This window comes from Rhinolophus sinicus, linkage group LG03 (assembly GCF_036562045.2).
Source record: "Rhinolophus sinicus isolate RSC01 linkage group LG03, ASM3656204v1, whole genome shotgun sequence".
In the NCBI taxonomy this organism is placed as follows: domain Eukaryota; kingdom Metazoa; phylum Chordata; class Mammalia; order Chiroptera; family Rhinolophidae; genus Rhinolophus; species Rhinolophus sinicus.
This window is the reverse complement of record NC_133753.1, coordinates 45,168,488-45,175,397: the sequence shown is the minus strand read 5'-3', so window position 1 is coordinate 45,175,397 and position 6,910 is coordinate 45,168,488. Positions and strand designations below refer to the sequence as shown.

Genomic DNA, 6,910 nt, shown 5'->3' with positions numbered 1-6,910 from the left:
GGTCAGTCCATGACCCAAATGAGACCCCAGCTTTCTCAGAGGGTTTTCCATGTTAGATTACAGGTTATCAAACTCTTTTTGCATTTCATGATGGGGTTTATGCATTTCCATCTTCATAGATCACATGTTTAATCAGCTACCAGGAGTGTAGATGAAATAATTTGCTTTTGTTACCAAGGCTTTGCCAAGGGACTTGTATAAATCCCAAGGGGTCTCTGGCCAGCCTTTGTGTTTGGAAAGCACCTTATAAAAAGTCTTCATTACGCAGCATGTAAAAGGGTAATAAATCCTAGGAGATTATTTGGGGCAATCTTTCTCAAACCTTTCTCAAAAGGTTTCATGGACCCTTGGGAGTTCCACTGGTGAGTTCTTGGGATCTAGAGGTTATCTATGAATACTTTTAATTTTAGATATCCTTCTTTGATTATCCAAAATTAACATAAAATACCTTCCGGACCACCTGACTAGCCGCCTCATAAGTCAATCAGGACACAAGGATTCACTATCCAACGCAAAGTATTACTCTTGGTACCTAGTCATCAACTGAAATAATAATCGTGTAAGTTTTTAAAAATTGAAATGCAGTTTACGTACCATAAAATTCATCCTTTTAAAGTATACAATTCAGTGGTTTTTAGTATATTCACAAGATTGATGATTCATAACCATCATCACTATGTAATTCTAGAACATTTTCATTACCCCCCCAAAAAATCCCCATGCCCATTAGCAGTCATTACATATTTTCCTCCACCTCCCACCCCTACCCCAACCCCTGGCAACCACTAATCTACTTTTTGTCTCTTTGGGTTTGCCTATTCTGGACATTTTATATAAATGGAATCATACAATATGTGGCCTTTTGTGTCTGGCTTTTTTCATTTAGCATGTTTCCAAAGTCCACCCATGTTGTAGCAGGTTTCAGCACTTCATTTCTTTTTTATGGCTGAATATTGCTTCCATTGTATCCCAGTTTATCCATTCATCAGTTGATAGACATTTGGTTTGTTTCCACTTTCTGGCCATTAGGAATAATACTGCTATGAGAAACTTTTAATTCTAAGTTATAAAAATTTGGGTCGACGACTTGTGATCAAAACATACAGTGAATGCTGCTGGCAAGTGCCATCCAATGGAAAGGCAGGAATCTTTAGTATGGGAAGCGGGCATCGAACCTTAATAACAGTGTGACAAGTTTCAACTTGTTCAGTGCAGTCAGTTGGGTGTCAACTATGGTTGAGAGAAGGGGTGTTTTAAAGTGCACCGTAAACAGTGGATCATGAACAGCACATTAACATGAAATGGGCAAACGGTTTCATCCTCCATCATGACAACGTGCCATGTCACACATCACTTCTGATAGGCAATTTCTGTCAAATAAAAACATTACGGTGTGTCCTCATCCACCTTATTCATTGGCTCTGGCACCATGCAACTTTTGGCTCTTCCCCAAAGTCAAAATGACCATGAAAGGTAAACATTTTGAATCGATTTAGGACATCGAGGCAGCCACGACAGCGCAACTAAAGACAATCACGAAAGAGGACTTCCAGACCTGCTTCAGAAAGTGGCAAGAATGATGGGATAAGTGTTCGAAGCAAGAGGTAGTATTTTGAGGGGGATTAATGGCAATGTGTCTTTTACTATGATAATTTTTTTTTTTTTTTTAAATTTAAACATTCACCATAGTTTTTGATCACATCTCATATAAGTCTTCGTTTTTTGGGGTCTGTGACTTCTCAAATTTGAGAACTACTGACCCAGGACAACTCAATTATTTAATAAAAAAAGAAATTGATCAGGTCACACTCACAGAGTTAATGGAAGCTTCTATGGCTAGATTCAGAGCACAAGCTTGTTGCCTTTCTTATCTATAAGAGGTGGACATCTTGTTTAAGGCCTTGCCGTCATCTGTTCAGTTCTCAAATGGCAAGAGCCACCATTAGCAGTGTAATTAACACATAACTAATAATACCGGGGTATGTTGATCCAGCCCAAATGCTGGGCAGCTTATAATTCTCCAAACCTGGCCTGAATACTGATAATATTTCCTCTGGCTAAAAGCCAGCGAAAGAATCACCTAGCCACACATCCCCATTCAGCCTGCTTTTCTTGGAGTAGCCTCCCAGGGGAGCTCTCTGGACAAACAAAGCTTGTTGACCCAGTTTGAAGGCCTGGAAAATTATCATGTGAGTCACTGGGACAACAGAGCAAAGTGCCAGAGCCTTGAGACACTATAAGCACAGGCTTCCAGTGTCATTTGTGTCCCCATAGGGAGGGACCAGGGATCCCAGGGAAGCATGCTGCTTTTCACGCAGCTGCTCCTCCAGGTGATTTCCAAGCTCCTTGGCTCTGTGTGTGGTGCCAGAGAGGCCCCTTTGTTTTCCTTCCAGCGGTCTTGCCTACAGCAGTTCAGCGAGTAACAGCTCAGTTACAGGAAATCAAAAGAAACCTGGATACTTAGAGGAAGATGTGTAGTGTTATTTGGAGGAAGGCCACAGGCTCTCAATAGGAAGGAAGTGCTGAAGCAGGTACAAGTTTCAAATTAAAGACCAAGAATCCAGAGGCAGGATTTTAAAATAATACTCACATGAGTGAGGCAGGGCCTTGCAAAAGAGTACCTCCGAATTACTTAAGGCGTGTTTTATAACGTTCTGAAGGTGCTACTTCCTAAATTACACAAAGAGCTGGAGAAACACAGAGAAGCAGTGCAGGGGAAACTTGTTACATTTAGATGGGGTGGGCAGTTTGTGATGTCAGAAAGAGTGCCAAAGCCTTCACCAGTCCTCAAATAACTCTGCCATGGGTATAAAGGATTTCTGGGGGACGATGACTTTCAAAGTGGAGGCTTCTACATATCCATCCACTACAGCATGAGGACGACACATTAGGTGTTGACAGAAACAGGTGAGGTAAGAGGTCACCCACGGCCTTGTTTTTCCTTTATTTTTTGTTCTTTTTTTTTTTTTTTTAAGCATCACCTCATTTTAACACTAATTCTAGGGTCTTCATCATCAGGAGGATGTAGTTTTAACATAACTTGATCCAGGATCGTATAACTTCATGTTTGGTGGATGTCATAAGGGAGTGACCATTAAGTTCCTTCCACTGGCACATGAAGTCTCTCTCTCCTTGATGGTTTTGATGGATAAACTTTGGCCACTGGAAGGACTAGAAGACGGTTTGATCACCAAGTGTTCGCTGTCGTTAGCTGCACTGCTCTTCCTCTCACTTCACTTCTTACTTTTCCCTCTTTATCCTTTCTGCTGCTGTCTACTTCTGACAGATCTGGCAAAAAATACAGCAGATTTACAGAAATAGGCGGTTCACTTCCCACACTGGTGCTGTTGCTGCAGAATGCTTTAGAGCTGCTGTGTCCTGGGCTTAGGCAAAGTGTGGCTGTCAGTCTTTGTCCTCACAATCCCAGTGTCTGACCCTGTGTGCTGGGACCTTACAGAGCCAGCAGGCCCGCCCCGGGCATGCCTTCTGGATGCTGAGGTGGAAGACTGAAGGGGAAGAATACTCAGAATTAGATATATACCTTGTTTCCCTTAAAATAAGACCTTACTGAAAAATAAGCCCTAGCATGATTTTTCAGGATGACATCCCCTGAACATAAGCCCTAATGCATCTTTTGGAGCAAAAATTAATATAAGACCCGGTCTCATTTTCGGGGAAATGCGGTAATGATAAAAGAGGGACAGAATCAGGTAAAGGTAAGTATTTCATCTGCCTGACTGTATCTTCTTGATGTGTGACAGTAAGATGCTAGCAGCACTGTCCATTAGAACTTTCTGGGATGATGGAAACATCCTACATCTGTGCAGTCCAATATGGTAGCGACACATGGCTACCGAGCACTTGATATGTGGCTAGTGAGGAACTGAAGTTTTTAGTTTAATTTTCATTAATTTAAATTCAAATAGTCACGTGACTACTATACTTGAGATACTGTTTTTGTTGTTAGTTTTGTTTTTGCTGTAAGAGCTTTATTGTTTCCATTTGATCCACAGCATGGGAGAGGGCTCCAGTGAGAGGCCTGACACCAGGGGGATGCACAGGGGCCCCTCACAGGCCTCTGGACTCCAAAGGCTCCTAGTGATGCTTGAGAGTGAGCCTTTTGAAGAGATACTCGCCCAGACCAGCCTGGGGGCCGGCCAGCCTGTGGAGGTTAGTGGGGAGGTCACCCATCTTCTTGATGAGTTTCACCTCCTCCTCTAGGAAGTGGCAGAGATGGGGGTCTGCACGGGCAGAACCCAGGACATGCATATCCAAAAGGGCCTGGTGTAGGATCTTCTCCATGACCATGGTGGCTCCATTCCATTCTGGCTTTTACCCCACCCGTCTTGAGATGGCTTCTGCAACCCTAGAAGAGGGTACAGCTGCCACGCTGGTTTTGCATTTTCAAGAGACACTGGGCGCCCTCATGCTTCTCCTTGGCCAACTCACAGAAGTGGCCCACGCTTTCCTGAGCCACATCGTTCGTGGCTGAAATAGAAACCCAGAGAGAGGTAAGTGTAGGAGGCCCCCAGTGCAGGTTGACCAGGCAGTTAACCGCAGCCTCCACTTCAGTGGAATAATTATGACGAATCTGGGAACCCATGGTTGCTAGGAAATAAGGAGTTAAGCTAAAAAACAACAACAACAAAAAATGGTATTTGCTGGTCCTGGAGGCAGAGCATGGCTGAGATGGTTTCTAAGGTTGCGACTGGGAAAGAGTTTGGAGGGTGGTCGGAGGCTGGAAGAACGGACATCCCTGGGTTGGTTTATACTGTTGAAGCAAGAGACAGATCCGTGGGACTGCTGAGTATACTGTAGAAATACTAGTGTTTTAAAAGATAGCAGAGAAAAGTAGGCCAGATATTGGTGTTTGAGTCCTGGATTCAAATCCCAGCTCTTATGTTATTAGCTTGTAACCCAAAGAGAGACACTTAACCTCTGTACCTCTTTTTACGCAGCTGTAAGGTGGGCTAACAATGTCTACCTTATGGTGTGGAGATAGGTAAGGTGGATGGCGCCTTGGGTGGGAGGAAGGAGCCGTTTATCAGTGTCCTCGGTCAACAAAACTGGCCACAAGTAGCTGGGACAGGCAGGGAGGCCCAGGGGACATGTAATCTTTTCACAAACCACGGAATACCCCTTGTTGCCAAATTGTTCCAGTTGCACTAAGCTCTCACATTCACAGCTCGGTTTACGGTTTTCAGTGTTTTCATTAGAATCTTTCACTTTTATTCTGAGAAGCAGACAAGGCAACGACTATCAATTTGATTTTGCAGATGAGAAAACAGAGACCCAAAGAGAAGAAATTCATTGCCCCAAAATGTTACAATGAAAAAGCAGAGACGACAATATTCCCCCCTTGCTCCCGTGGGTCAGGGGCCAAGGCTCACTCTGTCCCAAGCTGCCGGAAAGTCCTCCAACCTGCATGTGGTATAAAAAAGCCTCTTCTCAATTCTGTTCCTTTCACCTCTCCAATCAGCCAATCGTGTGATACCCATCCTGGCATTGACCTATTCACAAAAATGGGTAACAAAACTGTTCTCTGGAAGGCAGCAACTGTAATCTTTGCCATCAGAGAATCCCGTACACACCTCCCACATGACTGAAGAAATGCTTTTGTCCTGCTATCGCTTTCTTTCTCTGGCTGAGTAGGTAAATGCTTGCTACTCAAGCACTGAGTCTTTCAGCAGCTCCCGGCTTTACTCTAACCTTCACGTATCCATTTGCCTATATCTTCATGCCTATAATTATATAATTGCTTTCTTTTAATGCTTGTAAATAAGCGCTCTGCCATCTGAGACCAGATCAGGAAAAACAGAACCATGAAACTAAAACTCAGGAAAACCATTTTCTCTCTTGTTGTGCACAACCACGCCCCCTGTTGACAGAGGCTTAAAGCCACAGGAAAAAATTCTTTACAGGTTTATTGAGGTATAATTGATGTACCATAAATTGCACTGTTTAAAGTGTACAATTTGATGAGTTTTAAGAGGTGTATATGCCTGTGAAACCATCACAGTCAAGACAATGAACGTTTCCATCACAGACAGCTTTTCCATTTCAGGGTTGAACAGGATGAGTGCTCCCGGTTCAAAACTATGGTAAAAGCAATACCTTCCTCTGCAAAACAGGGGTGCTGACCCTGCAGGGCCATCTTTATTCCAGTCTCTGTTACCATTGCAGAGGCAGCTCTCCATGTGACTGCCACATGGCGTTTCCTCCTTCCTACTGTTACGACATCTTCATTCTGTTTAAAGCCAACTCCTTTCCTGGTGCTCTGGTTTTCATTCCCTTCCCCCTTTCCAGACATTTCCACTATGGAGCATTCCCTTTCCCTGCTGAATCACCCACTTCCTATCTACAAGCTCTTTTCAATCTTAAAAAATAAACAAAATCAAACAAAAAAATTAAATACCTCTTCCTGCTTCCCCATTCCTCCCTTCCGTCACTCGTTGGAGCTATCTCCTGCCTTTTCTTCATGGCCAAACTTCCAGAAATAGTTGTCCAAACTCACTTCCTCACTTCCCCTCTCTCTTAAGCTACCCCCCCGGCCCCCACCATACAGACACTGCTCTGGGCCAGGTCACTCACTAACCTCCCCGTTGCTACATCCACTGAACTCGTCTCAGGCCTTCTCATACTCGGACACCGTTGACCACTCTATCCTTTAAAAAATATCTTGGTTGTTCTAACAAAAGTCATTGATGCTCTTTCTATAAAAGAGTCAAACAATAAATAAAAGCATTAGGAGGCCCCTCCGAGGCTCACCCCATCTCACTGCTGCAGGAGCCCTCAGCTGCCAGACAGCCACCATGTGCGGCTGCCCAATGCACAGAGCAGCCTCAGGAAGTCTCAGAAATGAGTCACTGTAGGCTTCTAATTTGGGGGAAATCCCTTCCTCTTATTAAAG

The 6,910-nt window shown here is 43.8% G+C and overlaps 1 pseudogene; it reads right to left on the bottom strand.

Moving 5' to 3' along the window:
• Nucleotides 1–271: 271 nt before the first annotated feature.
• Nucleotides 272–5,588, bottom strand: LOC141570568 (ferritin light chain pseudogene; annotated as a pseudogene).
• Nucleotides 5,589–6,910: the final 1,322 nt, after the last annotated feature.